Raw genomic sequence first — 25509 nt, 5'->3', positions numbered from 1 at the left:
AAATTAAAAACAGAACTATTATATTACATAGCAATTCTACTTCTGGGTACATTTCCAAAGGAACAAAATCACTATGTTGAAATATCTGCACCATCATGTTCACTGAAGCATTATTTGTAATAGCCAAGACAAGAAAACCACCTAAGTGTCTTATCAACAGATGAACAGATAAAGATAATGTGATGAGTATATACACAATGGAATACTATCCGGCCATTAAAAAAAAAAAAAAAAGAGATCCTGCCATTTGCAACAACTTAAATAGAGCCTGGAGGCCTTATAGTAAGTGAAATAAGTCAGACAGAGAATGATAAATACTATATTACCTCACTTGTATGTGGAATATAAAAAAACAAAAACTCATAGAAAAAGAGATCGGATTTGGGGTTACCAGAGGTGGGGGGTAGGAAAAGGAAAAACAGGATCAAGGCAGTCAAAAAGTACAGACTTTCAGTTATAAGATAAGTAAGTCCTAGGGATGTAATGTACAATATGATGATACAGTTAACACTGCTATATGGTATATTTGAAAGTTGCTGAAAGAGGAAATCCTAAAAGTTCTCATTACAAGGAAAAAATTTTTTTTCCTCTTTTGTACCTACAGAAGATAATTTATGTCCACTAAGCTTATTATAGTAATCTTAATTAAGTCATTATGCTGTATACCTTAAACTTGCCCAATACTGCATGTGAATTACATATCAATAAAGCTGAAAGAGAAAAAAATTTTAATAAGAAAAATATGTCTGAAATATTATTATTTATGTCTGAAATATTATTTAATCTACAGAACTATAATTATAAAATTATATTACATAATTAAAATACAATGATACAAAAAATACAAATACAAAAAAGTAACACAATTTAAAAACAAATTATAAATACAAATAAATACAAAATGGTATTTGTAATTAAACCTAAGTAATGCAGCTCATCCAACTTTATATCCTCCTATATTCTTTTTTATTTTAGAGAGAATTTTTCAACATAAAATATTTTAAAAATTAAAAAAGGAATCTGCTTCCCCACTCTATGAAAATCACAATGACATGATGGTTACACCACAGGGTATCTATGTGAGTGGTTCATTTTACAGGTTAATTAGTTAAGAATCATCATTCTAAGAAATGTTAAATACTTTTCATAGCAGACTCCAACTAAAATCATTAAGGACAAATTTCCTTTCAAAAGATTGGCCCAGGCACCTGGGTGGCTCAGTCATTAAGCATCTGCCTTCAGCTCAGGTCATGATCCCAGAATCCTGAGATCTGCCCACATCAGGCTCCCTGTTCAGTGGGAAGCCTGCTTCTCCCTCTCCCACTCCCTCTACTTGTGTTCCCTCTCTTGCTGTGTTTCTGTCTGTCAAATAAATAAACTAAATCTTAACAACAACAAAAGGCCCTTAAACCCTTCCAAACTCTCGACTGCTAAATGATAGAAAAATTGAAGTTTTAAAATTTCCCTTTAAAAAAAAAAAAAGAAACAAACAAAGAACAACAGAGAAAAAGGGGTACATGGGTAGATCAGTTAGTTAAGTGGCCAACTCTTGATTTTAGCTGGGTTGATGAAAGAGTGTTGGGATCAACACCTGCACTGGGCTCCACACTCAGCAGGGCGTCTACTTCAGGATTTTCTCTCTCTCTCTCTCTCTCTCTCTCTCTCTCTCTGTCCCTCCCCTTCCACCCTCCCTCTCTCTAAAATAAATAAATAAATCTTTAAAATAACAACGAAAGATCAAAAGCAGATATTCTGTACTCTGAATATTATAAGACTATTAACTCCTATACAGTGTATTAGTTAACAAAGATACATTTAAAAAGGGTACTATAATAAAATTATTTGTATGAGATTCAACTTCATGGTCCTAACAAAAGCATTTGAAGGGAATTAAGGTACACAAAAATCTGTACTGACTTTCATTTATTTAAAAAACATTAAATGCTCTGCCATGAAAAATTATTAACCCCAAATGTGTTTTAAATCTTTAGATGATCATCATTTAAACAGTAGATAAGTCAGTACACCCACAGACTAAAAATGACATTTTTCATAATGCATACTGATGAGATCTTACTTCCCCCAAACTTTATTTAAATGACCATCCTTTACTGTTAACCAATTAAAAGTCTGATTAAATAAGTTAACACATTATAAGGCAGCAATAAGAATTACATGGAAGATAACATAAGGTCACAAGCTTTATCCTTTTGAATGCAAGTTCAATATTAAGCTTTTTCCTATGTTCACAGATCTGGTCAACCTTTTCATCTAGTCAGTGGAAAGAGAGGGTCAAAAAGGGAAAACGAGAGAAAAAAGGCAAAGAAATCGTAGGAGAATGTATGGTTAGTCAGTGCAAATACTTTACTGTTAGCGGAAAAACAACTTGTGACTAAGATGGTGTGTCATCTGAAAAGTGATGTGGAGATTTTTATAGGCTTTTTAATAATTTTCATTTTTATTGAAGTACAGCTGACATACAATGTTCTCTTAGTTTTAGGTGTACAACATAGTGAAGATTTTTAATTTAGGTCTCCTGCTCAAAGTTGCTAAGAAACTTTTAAAAGTTCAGCAGTATCTTAAAACATATTTCAAGAACAACACATTGACCCACCAAAACTTCCTCTGCTCCAAGTTCTGCAGGTAGCATGCTGCAGGCTAACAGATGCATAGGGCACATAAATAACAGCAAACTGCCCATTAGAAACTAATTATCACCCTTCCCTATTAAAATAAGTACATTTGGTGTTTCAGGAAACACAAGCTATGAAATGCAATCTAGAATTCACCAACTCGAATGTGTGGTTCCAATATTTATAAAATGAATAAAAGGGCAAACGAAGATACAGCATTGTGTCCCTCCAAATGTTTCTGTGAAATATAAGCGCCACAAAGGAAAACGGTGGAGCTTTGTTTGAATAAAGTTTCAGTATATAACTGCCCCATAACCACAGTCTAGAAGTATGTTTATAAACCCGCCCCCCAAAGAGACACAACACTTTGGTTTTGTATCGTATCATTAAGGATACAGCTTCAAACAACAGCATGAAATCTTATTTTACATCTACTGTTCTGCTCCAAACATTTTCTTTCACTGAAGACATCATAAAGTGCAATGAACAGACAAGAGTTAATTGGAAAAGCTTTGTACTTTTCCAAATGTGTAAACTGATACACACACACACACACACACACACACACAATACCTAATAATAAACAGTATTATTGCAATATCAAAGCAGCAGCAATTGTCCCCTGCTGGATACATTTTAAAATACAATTTCTATCCTAAGATAAGATAAAATGTTTTTTGACACTGATTTTTAACTACTTTATTTTTTCCTTCTTTTCCACCCTTACTCCTTACATACATATAGAATAATAAAGTTTTTATTATTTAGTTCTATCTCTGAACTTAGAAAAATGGATACTAAAAAGAAAATACAGCCAGATCAAGGAAAACTAGATTTGGGAGCATGGCCCTGACATTTTAAAGCTAAATAACACTTTTAGGTAGGTCTATACTCCTACATAGTATCCTCGTCTCCTATCATCAAGCCCAAGTACAAAAGTTTCCTGCAAAGGATGAATTATGCTCACTTTTAAGCTCAAGTTAGTTCTACTACGGAGACCGCAAGTACCATATTTTACAAAGTCAGGGTCAGCCCTCCTTCTAGGAGCCAACAAACTCATTCCTGTAGCAGTAACACTGGAATTACAATCTGGGTCACACCCAGGCTCATTCACTGCCTTTGCAGTAGAATGTCAAGAACTGTTAAAGCAAGATTTACTTACACACACACACACACACACACACACACACACACACACACAAAATAAAATATTAGCAAATAATCTTCTGAAGCAGAGGTTGCAAACTACAGAGGATAAGCCAAATCTAGCCAGTTCTGGTTTTGTTGTTGTTGTAGTTATTTTTAAGTCACTCAAGTTAAAAATGGCTTTCACATTTTTATTTTTTTTTTATTTTATTTATTTATTTATTTTTTTTTAGATTTTATTTATTTATTTGACAGAGAGAAATCACAAGTAGATGGAGAGACAGGCAGAGAGAGAGAGGGAAGCAGGCTCTCCGCTGAGCAGAGAGCCCGATGCGGGACTCGATCCCAGGACTCTGAGATCATGACCTGAGCCGAAGGCAGCGGCTTAACCCACTGAGCCACCCAGGCGCCCCGACTTTCACATTTTTAAATGGTTATGAGAAGCTACTATATCATAAATCTTGCATCTTCACCTACAAAGCCTAAAATAGTTCACTATTTGGCCCTTTTAGAAAAATTTTGCTGATTTCTCTAAAGCAAAAACTAGGTTCCCCTATAAATTCTAGCTATAAGATGCAAATATGATTTAAAGTAATATTTTTATGTTAAATCTGAATACCATTACAGAAGTACTATGATCCCAAATGAATACCATTACAGAAGTACTATGATCCCAGCTATTTATTTATTTATTTTTATATATATATATATATATATATATATATATATATATATATGCGCGCATGAAAAAGGGCAGGAAGGAAATCAACATCAAAATGTCAGTATACAGTTAACATAGCTCGGTAAATATTATTTTCACCTTGATTTTTTCTGTACTTTCCAAATCTTAAGTGAGCCTATCACTGCCACAATCAGGAAATAGTTTTAAAAGATTACAGTGCACTTCTAAAAGCCTACAGTGTACTTTTTAAAGGATTACAGTGACTTTAATTATAGTTATAATGGTTACTCACATGTAGGTTCTGTAACACTTCGGTATTTACCACTGACTATAAATCAAACTGTTACAAATTAAAATGGTATCTTTACATCTTTCACCATACATAAAAAAGATAAGGGCCTCTGTTTTGATTATCAGAAGTCAGAATTGTTGATTTAGACTCTCAAAAGTCACTGCTTTGGAATTAATGCTTGGGCACATCATAAAACACTCAATATAATTTAAAGTTCAAGTATTAACTGGCTACTATATTCAGTTAGCTTCAGTGTTTTTTTCAAAACATGGTTTAAAAAACTTTGACTAAAACACTACATATGTTTATATATACTCCACATACTCTTTATAACTAAAGCATTAACATTTAAAGTCATACTAGACAGCAAAATTTCTTAAGTCATTAATCAGTTCAAACAAAATTATTTTTCCTGATAAAAAATAATATGTTACTGTTTAAAAATCAGACAGATGTTCTGCTGACACTGAAGTACAATGAAACAATCTTGGCTGTTTTTATAAATAATATTTTAATTTTCTTGTTCAATAATTATGGCTTCTATGTTTCAGTTGTTATTTTGAAACACATTATTAACTTTGTAAATGTAAGACAATATACTAATATACCTGATATATGATATATCTTTATAACCAATGTAACTCTAACGTGATAAATAAAAGGTTTATTTTGAAAGGTTAGAAGACATTTTAAAAGTCACCTCTCCAACTGTGTTCTGAAACAAAAACCATTCTTTGTCTTATAGTTTATTTCCTGGGTTTATCACAAAAAAGCACGTAAATCTTACTTCTGAAGATGTTAAAGTCCAAATTTAATTCTCCCAAAGCACAAATTTAAATTAGAATACAGCCTATCAGACTACAAACAACAGCTTTTCAAGTGCCACAAAATATTTCTGTTCCCTTTATAGTGCACTGTTAATTTAATCTTATTAAATGTAATCTCATTGAAATGTAAAAATACCAACTTCTTAAAAGTAAAAAGGACTGGGGCGCCTGGGTGACTCAGTGGGTTAAGCAGCTGCGTTTGTCTCAGGCCATGATTCCAGAGTCCTGCGATGGAGCCCTGTAATGGGCTCCCTACTCAGTGGAGAGCCTGCTTCTCCTGCTCCCTCTGCATGCTGCTCTGCCTATTTGTGCTCTCTCTGTCAAATAAATAAATAAAATTCTTTAAAAAAAAAAAAAAGGGTAAAAAGTACTGATCATGCCATGTGCCAAAGCTGCAAAGTAATAAAAGATTCCATAGCCACTTAACACTAACTAGAGTCCTAACTTCATATAAAGTAGTAGTTTTAAGAGTTTCCCACGCCCCTCTCTTCTAGATGACAGAAGCAAGCCCTGAGAAAGAAACTTTTTATTCAGAAAAAAACAAACCACATTCCACAGCCTTTATCAATAATAATTTAAAGGCAAAGACTCAGTCTCATAAAGGCAAAGACTTACTATCATATACTATTGAAAATTACTGCACTTTGCAAGTAAACACCAAAATTCAAGTTATTGGCCTTATCCTCAAAAATTTTAAGTAGACTAATATTATAAATCCAAATTCCTTTTTTTCCCCGTTTTTTAAATTTTTATATATATATATTTTTATTAACAGATCCAAGGATAGTCAAAATCCTCAAAAAAGCCAAAAACAAGTTACTTAAGATTTTAAAGACATTTTATTTCTTCCAAAATAAGTCTACCCTGCTAAATATTCCATACAAATAAATCTTGTCAAAATTACATTTAATTAATGTATTTTACAGGTTACCAACATCTCTAACAGATAACAGACAATTTTGCAACTTATTCTAAGCTAGGGCCACCTTTAAAAAAAAAACAAAAAAAAAACTGTAGATGTGTATTTAGTAAATCAAGTAAAAAAAGACCCTTTGTGTATGAGGATATACAAAGTAATTCGGTCCTATAGTCAACAGAATCTTTTAAAAACTTTTAAAACTAATTTACTTCAAACGATATACAGAAATTCAATAGATTATAAAACTGCTGGTAGCTTTCTATTTCTGTATCTGCCATACTAAATACCAGGGGTTTAAGCTGAGCTGCTTTTTTGACTTTAAAATTTTTTTCACAGTCAGCAACTTACAACAGGACATACTGTAATACCAAAATGGAAACTACTTAATCAACATTTCCTCATGGAAACACAGATCATACATAACAGTCTATATGGGTAAAGTTTTATTTTAAAAAGTAGCATTTCAATTTTATTGAGCAACATAAGCCCAATTTTTCCCTCTGATTCTGTCAACATATTAATTTTAGTCAACTGATAATATGCACACCAGAAAACTGAAATGTAAGCAGTAATGTAAGGCAATTTATTTATAATGTTGAATAAAACCACACTTTCATCTTTCTAGAACACAAGTCACTGGTTTTTCAGTTCTATAGAATAAATATGATCTTGCGCTCATGCTATGGTGAACCATGTGGAAAAACCCAACAGTATGTGAAACATACAAAACACAAATCTTTCAGATTTCAAGTTTCAAACTACAGTCATCTGTAGCATCACAAAAGGCTGACAGAAGATTGAAAGTTGTTGGGTGTAATTTCAGAATCTTCCCCTTCCCTTTCTGCCCACTCTGTAAAACACACAGTTTAAATTAATAAAAAACAAAATCCCCATAAAACTGTAATTCCCTTAGGCTCATAGTTAGTCCTATTGGTTTTACCACGTATAGCTTCTAAATTCTATCATTTCAGAAAAACTGCAGGAATTAACTTTTTAGTTGTTGAGCTCCTCATTTAAACAGGAAATAATAACTGTTCAGAATTAAACAGGTTATATAATTCCTAAGCTTTTTATCTTAAAAGGAATAATAAAAATTAGAATTTATTAAGTAGGCATGATGGGGTAAATAAAGATACACTCTAAAGACAAGCTCTTCTTCACGAAATGCCATCTATTTTATAACCTTAAATTACAAGGCTGAAGTTCATTTTTATATTTTTTATGAAAATAATTATAGTTACAAGCATACTAATTGAGCTTTTTGGTATGAAAAAGAAGGGATTTGATAATGCCAACTTGCTACTATCTACATATCTGGATAAACTCACCAGGTAAGAAAAAAAATAAATCATAATATACATATGAAGATTGGTATACCCGAGGGAGGTAATATTAATTTGCCTTCTGACTCACACTTTTAAATAGTCCTTTGCAATACTCCTCATCAATTGCCTCATTCTTAGGGCTTCCTCTTCAGAATGTCTAAGCTCACTTCCTAAGAGCTTTCTTCTTGCAGGAATCAGCATTTATTGACCTCACAAAGTACACACAATTGCTGCTGTCAGCAAAGAACACAGAGTCTGGAGAAAAGCATCACAGAAGCATTGGAGGGGTATGAAAGTGTAGCTTCTCAAAGAGTAATGTCTGTAAAGATCTGGGACCTTAAATTTAAGAAATAATGAAAACTCTTCCTGAAATCAATATTACACTATATGTTAACTAACTAGAATTCAAACAGAAATTTGGAAGAAAAAAAAAATACTGAAGATTGTGAATACTGAAAAAGAAACACTACGTTTCAACCCAGGATTTTATTTCATCTGACTTCATCTGATATTTAGTTTATACAACTGAAGATAATTTCTAACCACATTTACTGGTATTTACATTATGAAAGCCTGAGTATTTTTCACAGTGTCTTAGAACCATCTTACAAAGGTTCTTACAAACAAAAGTGCAAGCCTCTTGAGGTCGTCTGAGATCTCATGGGACTTTTCATAATGGGAGGGTGTTAATCCCCAATGCCCTGGCCTATTTCCAATATGGATCATTAGTTTCTGCTTACCTAAATTCCTATTACCATTCCAACTGGCTCAGATACTTGTCACTTCCTGTCTTGAACCACAGTCTGTGTACTAATTATTAAATAGGCAAAGTGAAATGGCTTCTTTGGGTGCCTAAACACCACCCAAAACATTTCATACAGGGGCACCTGGGTGGTACAACTCAAGAGTTGAGCATTCAACTCTTGGTTTTGGCTCAGCTCATGATCTCGGGGTCCTGGGACTGAGTCCCAGGTAAGGCTCTGCATTCATCAGGGAGTCTGACTGAGATTCTCTCTCCTTCTCCCTCTGACCCTCCTGCCTATGGGCTCTCTCTCTCTCTAAAATAAATAAATAAATCTTTAAAAAAAATTTTCATATTCCTTGAGGATTAGTAAAACAGTAGTTTAAGCCAACTCTATTTAACTGTTAGTTTAATATTTTTTACTATCAATTTATATGACACACAGAATGTTCTGATTATAGCTTCACACAGAATTCCCAGGTTTTATCTATGTCAACAGACTTTGTCAATGATGAGCTTAAGTGCTAACAAGGCTATGAAACTACAATTAAGGTTTTATTTCACACCATGTTAGTAACCAAACCTGAGCAAGCACAAGGATAAAACATAGCTAAACGGACCCAGTTCACCATTCCCTGTCCCTATCATCCACACACACACACACACACATTTTCCTTCACTCTCTCCAACACACATACACAAACACAATATGCACATGCTTCCCTAAATCTGTATATATGCATATGTACGTGTATGCATACTACATATTTATTTCTATATATACACATCATCTCAATCAGACACACACACAATTCATAAAGATCAAAACAGAAGAACAGTATATCTTTCTTCACAGAAATAGGTTCTACAGATCCTTGGGAATATCAAAACAAAGACAGGTCCAAATCCCTCATTCAAAAATTTTAAAATCCAAAAATTTCTGAAAACCACAGTTTTAAATAACTTATTTAGTGGTAAAACCTGAAATGAAGATAATTACAGCCCTCATTTATTCCACTCAATGTGCATGTCAATATGTTTCAACTCAGAAATATTGATTTATTTGATTATAAGGTTTTACCATAGATTCCTCTAGGGGACGTTACATAATACATAGTATATACTGCTAATTTATTTTTTAAATTTCAAAAAATTCTGGATTTTCTTTTTTAAAGATTCCATTTATTTATTTGACACAGAGAGAGAGAGAGATCACAAGTAGGCAGAGAGGCAGGCAGCAAGAGAGGGAGAAGCAGGCTCCCGGCTGAGCAGACAGCCCGATGTGGGGCTCGATCCCAGGACCCTGAGATCATGACCCGAGCTGAAGGCAGAGGCCTTAACCCACTGAGCCACCCAGGCGCCCCAAGAAATTTTGGATTCTAAAGCAAATCTAATTTTAAGGTTTGGGGCTAAGTAACTGTGAAGTAATACTTTTATTTTTATATTTTTTTTAAGCTTTTATTTATTTATTTATTTGAGAGAGAGAGAGTGCCATGTGCACATGCATGTGAGGAAGAGGGAGAGGAAGGGAGGGGGAGGGAGTCTCAAGCAGACTCTGTACTGAGTGCAGAGACTGATGTGGGGCTTGATCTCAAGACCCTGAGAAAATGACCTGAGCCAAACCCAAGAGTTGAAGACTTAAATGAGCCAGTCAGGCACTCCAAGAAATACATTTATATTTAAAAATATGGTTTACTTTATATCATTATCTGCTTCTCCTCTACAGTTTTCATTAATTCCAATCTTCCATAAATTCTAAAGGAAGGAAGAGAAGAAGATAGGGAGCCACAATAATGTTCAGGTTTTTAACTCCTCTCTTTAAAGCTTATTAATCTCCCTTTTGCCAAGGAAGGATTACCTTGGACTACAGGCAGCAATAGCAGCCAAAGAGTGACTAGGAGACACAGAAGTAACAGAAGAGGGCTGAATACATTTTAAAGTTCACAGAAAATATTCAAGCCAGGAATCTTGAATCCTAAGAATTTCCCATATTCTTTTTTTTTTTTTTAAGATTATATTTATTTATTTGACAGACAGAGATCACAAGCAGGTAGAGAGGCAGGCAGAGAGAGAGAAAGGAGGAAGCAGGCTCCCCGCTGAGCAGAGAGCCCGATCTGGGACTCGATCCCAGGACCCTGAGATCATGACCTGAGCCGAAGGCAGAGGCTTAACCATCTGAGCCACCCAGGTGCCCAGAATTTCCCATATTCTTAATGTTACTATTATTTCTAATAATAACTTTGCATTAATAACAATGGTTTATTTTGACTCTGTTCAACTTCAAATATGTCATTTGACCTTCATACTCTGTAGTCATCCTATAGTCACTGTATATAATTCATCTGTAGAACTGTTACCTATTTTAATCCCAACTATCTAAACCCTACAACTCATCTAATACCTACCTCAAAGATAATTCAGAAGGCATATCCGGAGTAAGAAAACCAGATGATGTATTTTAAGATAGAATATAAAAAAATTTTCCATTAGCAGTTACCTTGGAATTAAATGATACTGTTTACCTCTCAGATAAGATATGTTTTGAATTAAATCACTAGTCAAGGAGATTCCATTTCATCTGTTTTCTACATAGAATGCATTCTTCTTCCTTGAAACATTAAAGTATGTTCTATATAATTAAGATGTAGATATAGGGGTTCCTTTCTTTAAACTGTAGTGAAACTTAAAGCAATAATGTGATTTAATATTTACTGAAATTAATTCTGCAAATTTGTCTGAAATTAACAACTTGGCTACTTCATCACAAAAGTAAATGAAGCAGATACTATGTTATTGCAAAGCAAAGCAGCTCCTGAAATTCAACAGGCTAATTACTGATTTTATGGAAATCTATAATTATACTTATACTAGATGTAGTCACCATAAAAATCAATAGAAATTTTGAATTTACCTATATTCTTTAAAGCATAAGGATTCTAAACACCGTATATAGCTTTTTAAATACATTAGACATATAAAACGTGATTACCTAAATTAAATTTAATCTAGTGATATCAACCAAGAAGCTTAAAATTTTTCATTATTCTGTATAATCATGCTTTATTTTTATTCTTTTTACTTTTCAAGCAGCTCCATGGACTTATAGATGTCCCACTCACCATTGTATCTCCAAAGTCTATATGAGTGCCTGGAGCTTAGTAGACGTGCAATATTCACTTAATAAATTTACATCTAAATTTAGAATTTGTTTTATATATACATGTATAACTTTCTGTAAAAAAAAAAATCTACTATTTGACGCTTATTATTTCAGCAAACTCTGATGAGTTTAGTATCTTATCAAATGACTTATATAAGTTCTTGTTGTTAGATGAATCACCATTGGGCCTGATTACTGAAAATACAGAGAAAAATGAAAACTTGTAGCTCTCAACATAAATAAATCCATTAAAGTGATGACCCTGTCATAGCCTAATCTTCCACAAATACCAAAAACCAAACTCTAGTTTTGAGTACTAAGAATTTAGGTAACTCAATAATTTATTAAACACTTATCTACTTTGTGGCCAGTATTATGCTAGGCATCCCAAATACATATGCAAATAGTATCTATCTTCCAGAAAAGCACAAATGTGAGAGAGGAGAGGCACATGAGTAAATAACCAAAGATGACTGGCAGGATGAACAAAATCTTACAGGGGGAAAAAAAAAAAAAGACTGAAATTAGAGGTCAGATGACAACTGATCTGGTAACACAGGAATGTGGAGTAGGATGTGGATGTTGAGAAACTGCTAAGCCTAAGGTGTCAGAGAAAGGCATTATGAACAGAGGGCACAGCATGAGTAAAGGTACAGAGGAATACACACACACATACATACACACACGTATATACACAAATAGGAGAAAGATAATAAAAACATTCTAAAAGACAAAATAACGTTAAATTATTTTGCTATGGACATCCCTTTTTATAAAACATTCTTACAAAAGAATTTAACAAAAAAAAAATTTAACCTAATTTATTCTCTTCAGAATCTAAAATTCTAGGACTAATGTAAAATTTATAAATAGTCCCAAAAAAGTAACTCAATCTATTTTCTAAAATAAATAGAACAGATCTTACATCATTTCCTTTGATGTTTAAGCTCAAGTCAAAACCACACGAGCAATAGCTTAAAATCCTTACCTTTCATTTTTACCACTCTCATGAACCTCATGTCATGTCACTTACTCTAAAACTCACGAATTTCAGTTCTTTCACAGCTATTAACCTTGTCTCTTCAAAGAGGACCATAATTTCCTTAAAGGCAAAAAAAGTTTCCTAATAGTCTTTGAATATCCACAAATCGAGAAAAACAGTAAATGTTCAATTAAATATTTACTGACTACATGTTTATTGAGATTGCGATTTTTAGCATTTCAAACCACATGCTATTTTAAAATATACTTGACATTATACAGACTTGCAGCTTTTCATTCTAGTTGACCACACTGTCTAAGAAAACCAGAAAACAGTGGAAGTTAGTCTTTTAAGAATTTTTAATTTGTGGGGCGCCTGGGTGGCTCAGTGGGTTATGCCTCTGCCTTCAGCTCAGGTCATGATCCCAGGGTACTGGGATAGAGCCCGTCATCGGGCTCTCTGCTCAGCAGGAAGCCGGCTTCCTCCACTCTCTCTGCCTGCCTCTCTGCCTATTTGTGATCTCTGTCTGTCAAATAAATAAATAAAATCTTTAAAAAAAAAAAAAAAGAATTTTTAATTTGCATCCTATCATCATAACTGGGCATCCCGTTTGATTATAACCTTGTCCTTCATAGATAATTCTATTAGTCAACCAGCTTAACATAGAGCAAACAAAGGAGAGACCCTAACGGTAAGGTTTGCAACCTGTAGTTTATACACTAAGCCAACACTGTAAATAAAATAATGCAACATTGAAGTTTAAATGTTTTTATGCTTCCCAATTCTCCCACCACCATGAAGAACTAAAGAAAAACATAAGATAAAAAGAGTCTTAACTTTTCTGTAGGAAGGCACAAACAGAAGACACCCAAAATATCCACTGAAGGAGTAAATAAATAAAACTGGAATTAAAAATGCACTTAGACTGTGCAGACAATAAACGACACTTCAAAAACATTTGGCAGAGAAAAGTATACTTGGTGAGAATCAGCAATAAAAGGAACTATTCTTTTTGTGACTGACAGATAAATGTATTAATTGTAAAGGTGATTATGCTTAGAATATTGGGTAATAATCCATGAATACATCTGTGTATTTTTAAAAAAGGAATAGGTTGAGGTAAACATCGCTAAGAATGTGTGTGAAATAATACATAGTACTATAAACTTGAAAAATATAAAACTAAGGATATTTCCCTAGAAGGAAGAGAATGAATTCATTTACTAAAAGGCTTTGATTATAGTATTATGTATGCTTTGCTTCTAGAAATAAAAATATTCCTAGAAACTGTCTATAAAGTGATTTTAATAGAAAAAGTTCTCATTAATTTTAATAACAATTTTGAAATATTACAAGAGAACGAAAAGGGCAAAAGATTAAAAATAAGGAACAAAAGCTGTGGCAAAACTATTAAAGCAATAAGACATTCTGTGAATATGGAAGCTTTCTGATGATTATTTAGACTTTTACTCTTGGAGTACATTATGAGAATTTCATTCTAATCTTTCCTTTCTATCAATGGCTCCAAACCAAGTCCACTCTTCAAAAGAAAAAAAAAAAATTTAAGCTTTGAGCTTCTTGAGCAGTTTATTTCAACTGATTATTTATAAAATAGCCCCGGCTATAGTTGGCTACACTTGAAGTCTTGATTTGTTTTGTCTTTGTTATCCTTTGAAAATTCTTAATGATAAAGAAACTAGGACCTACCATTTAAGAGGTTTAAAAAAAAGGTATCTTTAAAAAAGGATTACATGGTTTACGCAATAATACAACCATGAGCTTCTGAAAACATAGGCAGTGTCCATTTCCACTCAATTTATACCATGATCTATCTAGAGAAGGAATATCTTACACATAGATGAAACTGACCTGGGCCTACACAGCTAGCTTTCTTTTTCATTTTCCAGCAAGCCAGACTGTTGGTATATAATTACTACCTCAGAAGCAGTAATGTCTGTTCTTTTAAGCGGCTATCTCATAAACACTAGGAAGCTTCAATTTTGTTTCAGATGCTACAGAATGTATAATACCTGACTTCAAAATGCATGAGCCAACTTTTATTTTTATTAAACTAGTCATCTCTGATTCCTCTACGTTGTTATTTCTGAAACCTCAACAAGTCCCAAAGTGTTTGACTTAAAAGGTAGCTGAAATCAAAGGCACAGAAAACTCAGCTTGATCCTAAAAACTAGACCAAGAGTTCTGTACTTCATCATGGAATCATGAATTGCATCCAACAGCTGTTCTACTCACCGGCTATTTTAAACCATTTAATATGATCTGTACCAAGACTAATTCTTTTCTAAATAAGCATGTCAACACTTATCCCAAAACTATGCTATTCTTCAAAATTGTCTCCTTGAAAAGCTTAATACTTATTTAACTTATGTTGCCACTTTTTAAATAATTTCAGAACTTTCTTTTCAGAAAGCTCCATCATAGAAAATTTACTAACCACATAAAGACATCACTCTCATTACTGTGTAAACACTGACTTAGTACTCTTGACCTGGATTTTTCAGCTTTCCTTCCTTCAGCTCCTCTATTCCCATGTTTCCTTAAATCGAATCCCCCTGCCTTTTTCTTTCTTTTGTACTTTTAAATTAACACTGAGAATTTATAGGGTGGAAGTGAACCTTTAAGAGACCCAGGGGTATGGACAGTGGAACGACAAAAAAAAAATAGATCTGGAAGTAGAAAATCATTTTCAGGCTTCTTACTTGCTACAACCATGGGTAAAAATGTGTTAAAGGCCATGAATATTTTTTAGAAAAATATTAAGTTGTATAATGCCCAAACTTCCTCCTGAAAAAAAAAAATATGTTCCAAGCCAACAGTTTCCAAGTTAACACTCAGGGGGATTAGAAGAGGGATGTTTCCAAAATGTTACCTGAAATCAGTATTTTCTGAGTTCTGCCCATCTGGAGGTTAACTTGTATATTACCTTCTTTCCCTCCAACACATTCTATATATATTTTTTTTTATTAAGATTTTATTTATTTATTTATTTGACAGAGAGAGAGATCACAGTAGGCAGAGAGGCAGGCAGAGAGAGAGAAAGGGAAGCAGGCCCCCTGCTGAGCAGAGAGCCTGATGGGGGACTCGATCCCAGGACCCTGAGATCATGACCTGAGCCGAAGGCAGCAGCTTAACCCACTGAGCCACCCAGGCACCCACATTCTATATTTCTTATCACTCTGCTCATCACACCCTGCACTAAGATTAACTTTCTCCACAACAGTGCTCTAACTTGAAGGCAGCCTAAACTACTAAAGAATACCCAAATACAAATGAAGAATGCTCAATAAATATTTCCAAAATTGGACTTTGGTGGAAGGGCTAACAAATCCCAAGAATTTCTGGTAAACAAGGCAACCTCCCAAAATAGCTGCTATTAGCACAGGTGACCTTTTTATCCCCCATTTTCTAAAATGAAAGCATATTTTTAAGGATGGTTGGGGGTCAATAACCAAAATAGAGGAGGGCAACTTGAGCTAGGTAATCCATTTAAATCATGGATCTGAAGAAAAATGTGTATTTCTTAAGAAAACAGCTAAAAGCTCATTTTCAATAAATAAAAATTAAAACTAATTTGGTAAGATTAAGTTGGATGGGCTTTTGTTTTGTTCTTATAATGCTATTTTTATTTATTTATTTTTTTTAAGATTTTATTTATTTGACAGAAAGAGATCACAAGTAGGCAGAGAGGCAAGAGGTGGGGCAGGGGATGGGGGGAAGCAGGCTCCCTGTTCAGCAGAGAGCCCGATTCAGGACTCAATCCCAGGACCCTGGGATCATGACCTGAGCTGAAGGCAAAGGCTTTAACCCACTGAGCCACCCAGGCACCCCTGTTCTTATAATGCTGTTTTTATAACTTGAAAAATCAAGGTCCTTTTTAAAACCTCAATATATTAATGTTTTATATAAAATAAATATAAACTCTTTCCAAACCATTTTCTCTCCTTACCAGCTAATGGGCAATTAATTAATTGTATACACACAGATTCACTTCTGATTGCTTTATCTCAATAAAGAGATTCAAATTCAGTTATTTAAGTAAGACATACTTAGAAAATGAGGCACCTAAAGATTATTTAAAAATACATATGAGACGAAGTAGATAATCAAACAGGTGCAGAGGTTTTTGAAATTCAGTCTTAGGAAAGAATATTAAAACCAGGCCTTACAAATAAGACTCCTATGTCTGATATAGAAGGGAATTTAGATTTGGACAGGATATTCTGATGTAAGAGAACTCAGCTATGCTCCTACCTTGAGTTTTGAAAAGCACAGTAAGGAATCAGAAATAATCACGAAATAAGTGAAGATCTTCCAAAGTCTCTTCCTTGCTCACACATGCAAATCTGTCTCTATTCCCATAATGAGACAGGAGTTGACATCAATTATTTTTGAGTCATAAAATCAGAAAGGTGATAAACAGCTGAATGATGGAGAAGACATGAACCACTCAATTTGCCTGGGACAAAAATATCATCTGTCACCGTACAATGCTATTACAATACCACTGACTGTATTTCTTATGCTGTACCTTCTCTCCATGTGACTTATTCATTCCAAAACTGGAAGCCTCTATCTCCTGTTCCCTTTCATTCACTTGCCCATTCCTCCAACACCCTGCCCTCTAGCAACCTGTTCTCTGTATTTAAGGGCTGCTTTTGTTTTGTTTTTGCTTATTTATTCACTTGTTTTGTTTTTTAGATTCCATATGTAAGTGAAATCATAATGGTATTTGTCTTTCCCTGTCTGACTTACTTCACTTAGCATAATCTACTCCAGGTCCATCCATGTTATTGCAAATGGCAAGAGCTCATTGTTTTTTTATGGCCAAATAGTATTCCTCTGTGTGTGTGTGTGTGTGTGTGTGTGTGTGTGTGTGTGTGTGTGTGTGTGTGTGTGTTTCTCGTGCGCGAGAAATACACCACATCCTTTTTATCCATTCATATATCAATGGATACTTAGATTGCTTCCATATCCTGGCAGTTGCAAAGCTGCAGTAAACATAGGAGTAACTTATATCCAATTGCTCCACATCCTCAGGAACAGGTGGAATGATCACTTGTTATTGTTATTGTTATTAATTTAGCCACTCTAATCAATGTGCAATGTTATCTCATTGTGGTGTTAATTTGTATTTCTCTGATAACAATGTTAATGACATTGAGCATATTTACAAGTGTTGTTGGTCATTCGTGGATCTTCTTTGATGGAGATATCCCCTTTGATCCTTTACCTTTTTCTCTAACTGAGCTGTCTTTTTTTTTTTTTAAGTTCTTTCTATCTTATAAGTCCTTTTTGAAATATAATATTGTGCAAATTCAAAATTCAAATCCTTTACAAAGTAACAGGAACAGTGCTAAGAATTTTGGTGGATAATCTGTTACCATCAAGTGACAACATAATGAAGTAGAAATATATAAACATTTTTGGTTGGTCCCTTCCCAGTCATATACTTTCTTACTTTCATTCCTCCAGCTATTTCATATGACTCTTTGATGCGTTTTCTCAGGTGCATTCTACTTTTAAAAATACTTCCAAATATACTCACATCATAAGTCAGAGTCTATCTCCTCTATCTTTCCCCATTTCTCAGGAATGCATAGTTCACAATAAGTAATACTTACTCAATGACTTACATATTAAATGAATTAATTAAAAAGAATTTTGCTTGGGGGCTCAGAATAGTCAATAGAGAAGTATTTTAAATAAAATCAACAGAAAATCAAAGTAATAAAACCCTGACATACATAAAAGGTGATTCTGTAAGAATTTCAAATAATATTATCAGTAAATACTACTATGCTTTCAATAATTTTTATAGTACAGCAGCTTCTGATCCTGAACACTCATTTTAGGAATATAAGCCATGAGAAAGTAAATCAAACTGCCGCCACTAAACACAAGAAGCAGAAGCAGGAGTCAAAAAACACAAGATAACAGTAAAAAAACCAATGACCTAATAAACAAAATGTCAGCAAACTAAAACCGAATATTCTTTGGAGAATTATTAATAGATTAAGAATTCAACGGAAAACCCATGTTCTAAAGTGCCTAGATTATACTGTCCAGTATAGTAGATACCAGGTATATGTGCCTGTTTATACATACATTTTAAATAATTAAAATTCAAAATTCAGTTCAATTTAACTAGCCACATTTCAAATGCTTACTAGCCCTACTTGACAGCACAGATAGAAAAAAAACATTTCATCACTGCAGAAATTCTATCAAGACAGTGCTGGTCTGGGTTATTCAGCAGGCCCAACTGAAGAGCTCTAAGGGAGTTTTATTCTCATTCAGATTTTTTTCTTATAAGAAATAGAGCATTTTACTTTAGTATTTTATTAGTCTTACTCAATACTCTAAAAAAGTATTTATATCATACGCGTATACTATCCCCCTAGGAGGTAACCGAAACATTGAATTAAGCTTTATCATTCCCTTGCTATCTGAAAATAATTTTACCAAATGTTTCCCTAAAAATGTAGTGTTTTGTTTTGCCCACTTAATTTTATATAAGGAGAATCATACTTTTTCTTTACACCACTTGCTATTTTCACTATTTCCACTTACTCTGAAGTTTATGCTCTTCTATCTAAATAACTCTATTTGATACATTACACTACAAAGAGCTCAGTTTCATTCAGAAAAGCTAGACCTAAATCAGTGAAATCACCACCTATATATCAAAGCTCTGTAAGTTATAAACAGAAGGCTAAAGATTCCAAATGATTCCCTATAAAACAAATGTATGTTTTCTCATATACATTTAGCTGCTCATAAACAGAGAAAAACTTTCTTGTGCATCAAAGACAGATCTTAGTTGCTACACATAAATATATCTTTTCTGTTCTCTTTTTAATTCAAGAGTAGTGGTTATCAAAGTAGGTTTCCTCAACTAGCAGCATCAGATCACAGGGGAACTTGTTAGAAAGACAAATCCTCTGACCCAACCCAAACCCAGTGAATCAAAAACTCTGGGGATGGGGTCAATCAGTATTTGTTTTAACAAGCCCTCTAGGTGATTCTGATGTGTGCCGAAGTTTAAGAACCTCTAGAGAAGTATCTCAACAATCAGTATAGGCAAGATGTTAAACATATGTACAAATTTCTAACAATTAACCAACAAACTCAATTACTAAAAATCGATTAGCCTTTTTCCATTTGCTGAATTTCATAAACTTCATCTTACTCTAAAATATTATATTCAAAATAATTGGCCAATTACTCACAGAAAACAAGAAAGTCACCATCTTAAGTAAATATATACTTATAGTTTACTTTCTCTCCATCTCCTTCTCTCCCCCACCCCTCTCTCTATATATATACAGTTTTTGTTCTAAAACTTTCTAATTTTTTTAATTAGCCATTTTCTAATTATGGTCTCTCTCTTTTTTAAACCATTTTTCCCACATGCACCTTGGCCAGTTACCTTTCTTTGGCAAATACCATCTATCTGTCCTTTATTTCTAAATAGGGAGATTTTCTTTTCCTTGACAACTTTTTAAAGGCTATGTATAAATTAAGACTCTCAACCCATTGTTATATACTGCAAATTCTTCACCAAATGTGTAGTTTGCCTTTATACATCATTTTAACTTAGATTTATACACAAAGTTTGGCTTTTTTAAATCAAAAGTATTCTAGCATATAAAGATAAAATAATATAAAATTCATGTAGCCACTGCCCAGATGTTAACATCTTACCATATTCGTTTCAGACTTTAAGACAGAATATTGCAGATGACAGAATTTTTTAGAGTAAAATCTTTTCATATTTTTCCTTTGAGTTTTTTGGGTTTTTTTTAAGATTTTATCTATTTATGTGAGTGAGAGAGAGAGAGACAGCACAAAGGCAGAGAGAGGGAGAAGCAGACTCCCTGCAAAGCTGGGAGCCCAATGTGGGACTCGAACTCAGAACGCAGGGATCATGACCTGAGCCGAAGGCAGACACTTAAATGACTGAGCCACCAGGCACCCTGAGTTTTTCTTTTTTAGGTTTCGTTTTTTCTTACTCTAAAATCAGACCAATAGTCAAATTTATTTGTCAGAAAGTTTAACATCTGGAAAATTTCAAAAATATATAAAAAGTTTTTAAGTATTATCAATTTGTGTCCTACCTTGCTTCACATCTGTACCAGGGGTCAAAAAACGTTCCATAAAACGCCGCACGGTAAGTATTTCAGGTTTTTGTAGGCCCATGGATCTCTGTTCCAATCACTCAATTCTGCCTCTATATCCCAAAAGTAGCCATAGACCGTATGTAAATGAATTTAGTGTGGCTATGTTCCCATAAAACCTTATTTACTGAACAGGCTACAAGCTAAATAGGATGTAGCTTTATAGCTCCTGATCTATATCCCTCCCTACTTCCTCATTTCTCTATTATGTTCAAGAACCTCCAATATAACATTTCAACTATAAATACTGCTGTGCCTCTAGAAGATAAAGGCTCTTTCTTTAAACATAATCACAATATCATTATTATATGAAAGAGTTAACAAAAACTTTTCAATATAAATACCCAGCATTCAAATGTACAATCATGTCTTAATTTTTAATTTAATAATCTCTTTGTTTGCATCAGGATCTAAATAAAGTCCAGGCATTGAATGTGCTAAAGATGTCTCTTCAATCCATTTTAATTTTTAGAAGCATAACTATAGTGCATTAAAATTATTTCTCTCCAATAAATTATGTCCAAGTCTTAACCTCTGGTACCTGTGAATGTGAACTTATTTGGAAACAGGGTCTTTGCAGATATAGTTAGGACGCTCAAGATGAGAGCATGCTGGATTTAGAGTGGGCCCTAAACCCAAAGTATCCTTATGGTATCCTTATAAGAAAAAAGAGTGAGAGGGACACCTGGGTGGCTAAGTGGTTAAAGCCTCTGCCTTCCGCACAGGTCATGATCCCAGGGTTCTGGGATCAAACCCCACATCGGGCTCTCTGCTCAGCAGGGAGCCAGCTTCCTCCTCTCTCTCTCTACCTGCTTGTGATCTCTGTCAAATAAATAAATAAAATCTTAAAAAAAAAAAAAAAGAAAGAAAGAAAGAAAAAGGAGTGAGAAATCTGAGACACTGAGACAAAAGGGAAAAGGCTATGCAAACATGGAGGAAGAGATGGAAGGTATGGTGCCACAAACCAAAAACATTAGAGTGCCAAAAGAAGCTAGAAGAGGCAAGTATATTCCCCTAGAGCCTTCAAAAGGAGTATGGCCCTGCCAACACACTGACTTTGAACTTCTGGCTTCCAGAACTGTCAAGGACTAAATTTGTTATTTTATGCCACCTAATTTGTAGTAATTTGTTATGGAACCCCATGAAACTACTTTATCTATCCAACAGAACTTTCTACAATAATGTAAATATTATATATCTACAGTGTTGAATATGGTAGTCCTTAGCCATATGTGGCTGTTGAGCTCCTGAAATGTGTAAATTTTCAAAGGTTTCCCATCACATTTTTTCTTTGAGATTTTTATGGGGGAGAGTAAAGAAACTGGTAAATTGTTCTATAAAGTTTACCATAGTCTAGATTTTTCTGATTAATCTACTTGTTATTACTTAAAATTTTCCTCTTTTGTATTTTCTATAAGTTAGTAGCTGAATTTAGATGTTTTCTCAGATTGAAGTTCAATTCTTTTTTTCTCGGGGATGGTGAGCAAGACTACTCTCTGGGTAGTTATTTTGTCTTCTATCAGGAAGCAAATGTTCTAGCTGTCTTTCTCTGGTTTTAGTAACTACATTGTTCAATTATATTCCTTAATTTATTAGGGCTTACAAAAATGGTGATACTCTAATTTTATAATTCCTTTCCCATATGTTAACTAGAATAGTTTCACAAAAAGAAACTGTTCATTTACTATTTAGTAGCCCAATGGTACTGATCTTAGAGGAAAGGCAATATAAACATTCAAATCTTTCCACTTTCAAAAATAATAAATGGTTTATTAGTATCCCCACCAGTATGAGCAGTAATTTTTTAGGAATCACTATAAACTGCAGCATTTAAACATATATGTTGTGTCTTAATCTATCATAGATATTAAATTTATTTAAAGTTCAAATTGTCCCATTTTTAGCCAGTAGAAAGTTCTTCAAATTGGACCGCGAGTCTTTTTGACAAGACTCTATAGTTCCTGAAGCTTTCGTATTATCTCGTAAGACAAGATGTTTCAGGCTTATTTTGAAAATTTCCTGCCTCAAATACGAGATTGGCCATTTTCTCCACATACCTCTGATTACTTTTAATGAGAAATTAATGCGTAGAGACCTCAATTGAGATGTTAAAAAATTTTTTCGTTAAAACCTGAATTCTAATCTTTTATTAAAATTGTTATTTACAATTGGCTGTTTGTCAGTTAACTGCTATAAATACTTAGAATTGCCTCATGTTAAATAGGAAGAAACAAAAAGCCAGTTTTTTGTTACTAGTGTATCTTAATATTTTCACACAAATTTTATAGAAAAGCAGATTTTATTAGGTAATTCAAATTTTTTGGATGGATTCTAGTAACTTGAAATTACCAAAATTCAGTTATTACATCATTTATTGGCAATCATTAAAATACCTACAGTTTCACACTTTTTTTTTTCCACAGTATAGTGTTATGATTATTTACAAAGTATGGGAGTATGATTATAACCATATATATAATTATATATTTTTAATATAATTTTAAAAGTAGGGTTTACTAGCAAATTCCAGTACATCTTTAATTCTTGCTTTAGACTATATTTTGTCAACTACAGATAAAAGTATATTGATTACTACTATTTTAAATGACCCATTACCATATCCTAATTATTATTAGATCATGGCCACAAGCTAGATGCTGGTACATAAATCCAAATGTCAAAATGAATTTAATCTATTAATCACGAAAGATAGCTACAGACATGTTTTCCACTTGCATGTAAGCTAAAAATGCTTGCTACTGGAAGTTCTTTAATAATATGTTATCAATATTACAAACATTTTTCTTAAAAGAAAATTTGAAGGAACCTTTACAAAATTAAACCAAATATATTTTAAGGAGGTCACTACTATTCACAAATAAATAGCCAGAAGTCTAATGTTTTAGCAAATGTACTTGATAAGTCTTTTCAGTAAATGGCTCAACTACAAAAACAAAAATAGCACCTAAATAATCTCATAATATCTCACCTAGCAAGTTTAGTCAATGGTAAATATATTGAATAAAAATCATTTAGCAAGATTAGTGCAAGGGAAGTTGGTACAGAAACATATGAAATAAACAATACACACACACACACGTTCATACATGTATACTCACACACACACACATCTCACCTATAACTATTCCTTAGACAGATGGACGGATGCACGCATGCATGGAAAGAAAGAAGAGTTTATATTGATACTTCACATTCTAACTGAACACTATAGTATTTCGTCATTCCAGTCTTCCCTCTTTTCATATTTAAAAGTGTCTCCTCAATAACAAATCTGGCTTCCATTATTCATAAAATAATTATTTACCTATTTTCTCAATAGAGAAGTTTTCTCAATCTCAAAAGAATGTACTTTTGGATTTGGTGACCTAGAACTCTATACAAAAAAAAAAAACAACAGAGCCTAACAAACCAGAGTTCAGTATGTTTTTAAGGGTTCTTTTTGTCATCAACCTTAGGGCATATAGTCCAATACTATGTTCTAAAGTTATTTATTGGGACTCCTGGGTGGCTCAATCGGTTAAGCATTCAATTCTTGGTTTCAACTTGGGTTGTGATCTCAGGGTTCTGTGATTCAGTCCCATGTTAGGCTTCAAGCATGGAGTCTGCTTAAGATTCTCTCTCTCCCTCCCCGTCAACCCCCACACCTCTGCTCACACTCTCTAACAAATAAATAAATTCTTTAAAAAAAAAATAAAATTACTTGTGTTAGTATCCTTCCCCAACCCATTGTAATTATGCTACTCATTTGAAATTAGTTGAGTTTGCTCATTCATTTGTTTTAGTCCATTTTTGTTTTCATTTTTTTCTAACTTTACATATTTTTTTAAACATATGAAACATTAACATAGTTCTAAATGTCAGAATCTTACAAGAAGGTATACACAATCTCTTCTGTTACTTTAATCTCATGCCACCCCTAATTCTTTCTACCCTGTTCTTACTGTGTCAGTGGATTCTGGTTTATTCTTCCTGTAATTCATTTGCAGATATGTGTATATTTTCTTATGTTGCCTTCTTTCTTTAATAAGGTAGTATACTATGGCTGCTCTTTTGTACTTTGCTTGTGTACTTAAACATATAATCCTAAAAATCACTACTTATCAATTCACAGAGGTTGCCTCACTCCTTTCTATACCTGTATGGTGTGTGGATGAACTACAGTTTAATCATTTTTCTCTGTATTGACACGTAGGTTGTTTCCAATATTTTACAACTACAAAAAAATGCTGCAATGAATAATCTTATCCATGTATATACTTGCATTGCTGGATCTTTAGGGTAAATTGCCAGAAGTGCAACTGCTGGGTCAAAAAGTAAATGTAGGGGTGCCTGGGAGGCTCAGTTGGTTAAGTGTTTGCCTTTGGCTCAGGTCATGACCCCATGATCCTGGGATTGAGCCCAGTGTCAGGTTCCCTGCTCATCAAGGAGCCTGCTTCTCCCTCTCCCTCTGCCGCTCTCCCCTGCTCACGGTCTCAGATAAATAAAATCTTAAAAGTAAAAATAGGGGAGGAGCAAGATGGCAGAGGAGTAGGAGACCTAATTTCATCTGGTCCCAGGAATTCAGCTAGATAGTTATCAAACC

The 25509-nt window shown here is 33.7% G+C and overlaps 1 protein-coding gene across 4 annotated transcripts in view; it reads right to left on the bottom strand.

The window, feature by feature from the left end:
- The window catches only part of TCF12 (transcription factor 12), a 385779-nt gene that overhangs the window by 299646 nt on the left and 60624 nt on the right, over nucleotides 1-25509 (bottom strand). Inside the window, exon 1 of one of the 4 annotated variants that reach the window (XM_032341447.1) lies at nucleotides 7913-8198. The exons of the other annotated variants lie outside the window; for them this stretch is intronic. The gene's annotated coding sequence lies outside the window, so the exon portion shown is untranslated. Of the gene's footprint in view, nucleotides 1-7912; nucleotides 8199-25509 lie in introns of those variants that run through there. 4 annotated transcript variants of the gene reach the window in all.

Source organism: Mustela erminea, chromosome 5 (genome assembly GCF_009829155.1).
Source record: "Mustela erminea isolate mMusErm1 chromosome 5, mMusErm1.Pri, whole genome shotgun sequence".
In the NCBI taxonomy this organism is placed as follows: Eukaryota; Metazoa; Chordata; class Mammalia; order Carnivora; family Mustelidae; genus Mustela; species Mustela erminea.
The sequence above is the reverse complement of the archived record's forward strand: the minus strand, read 5'-3'. Positions and strand labels throughout refer to the sequence as shown.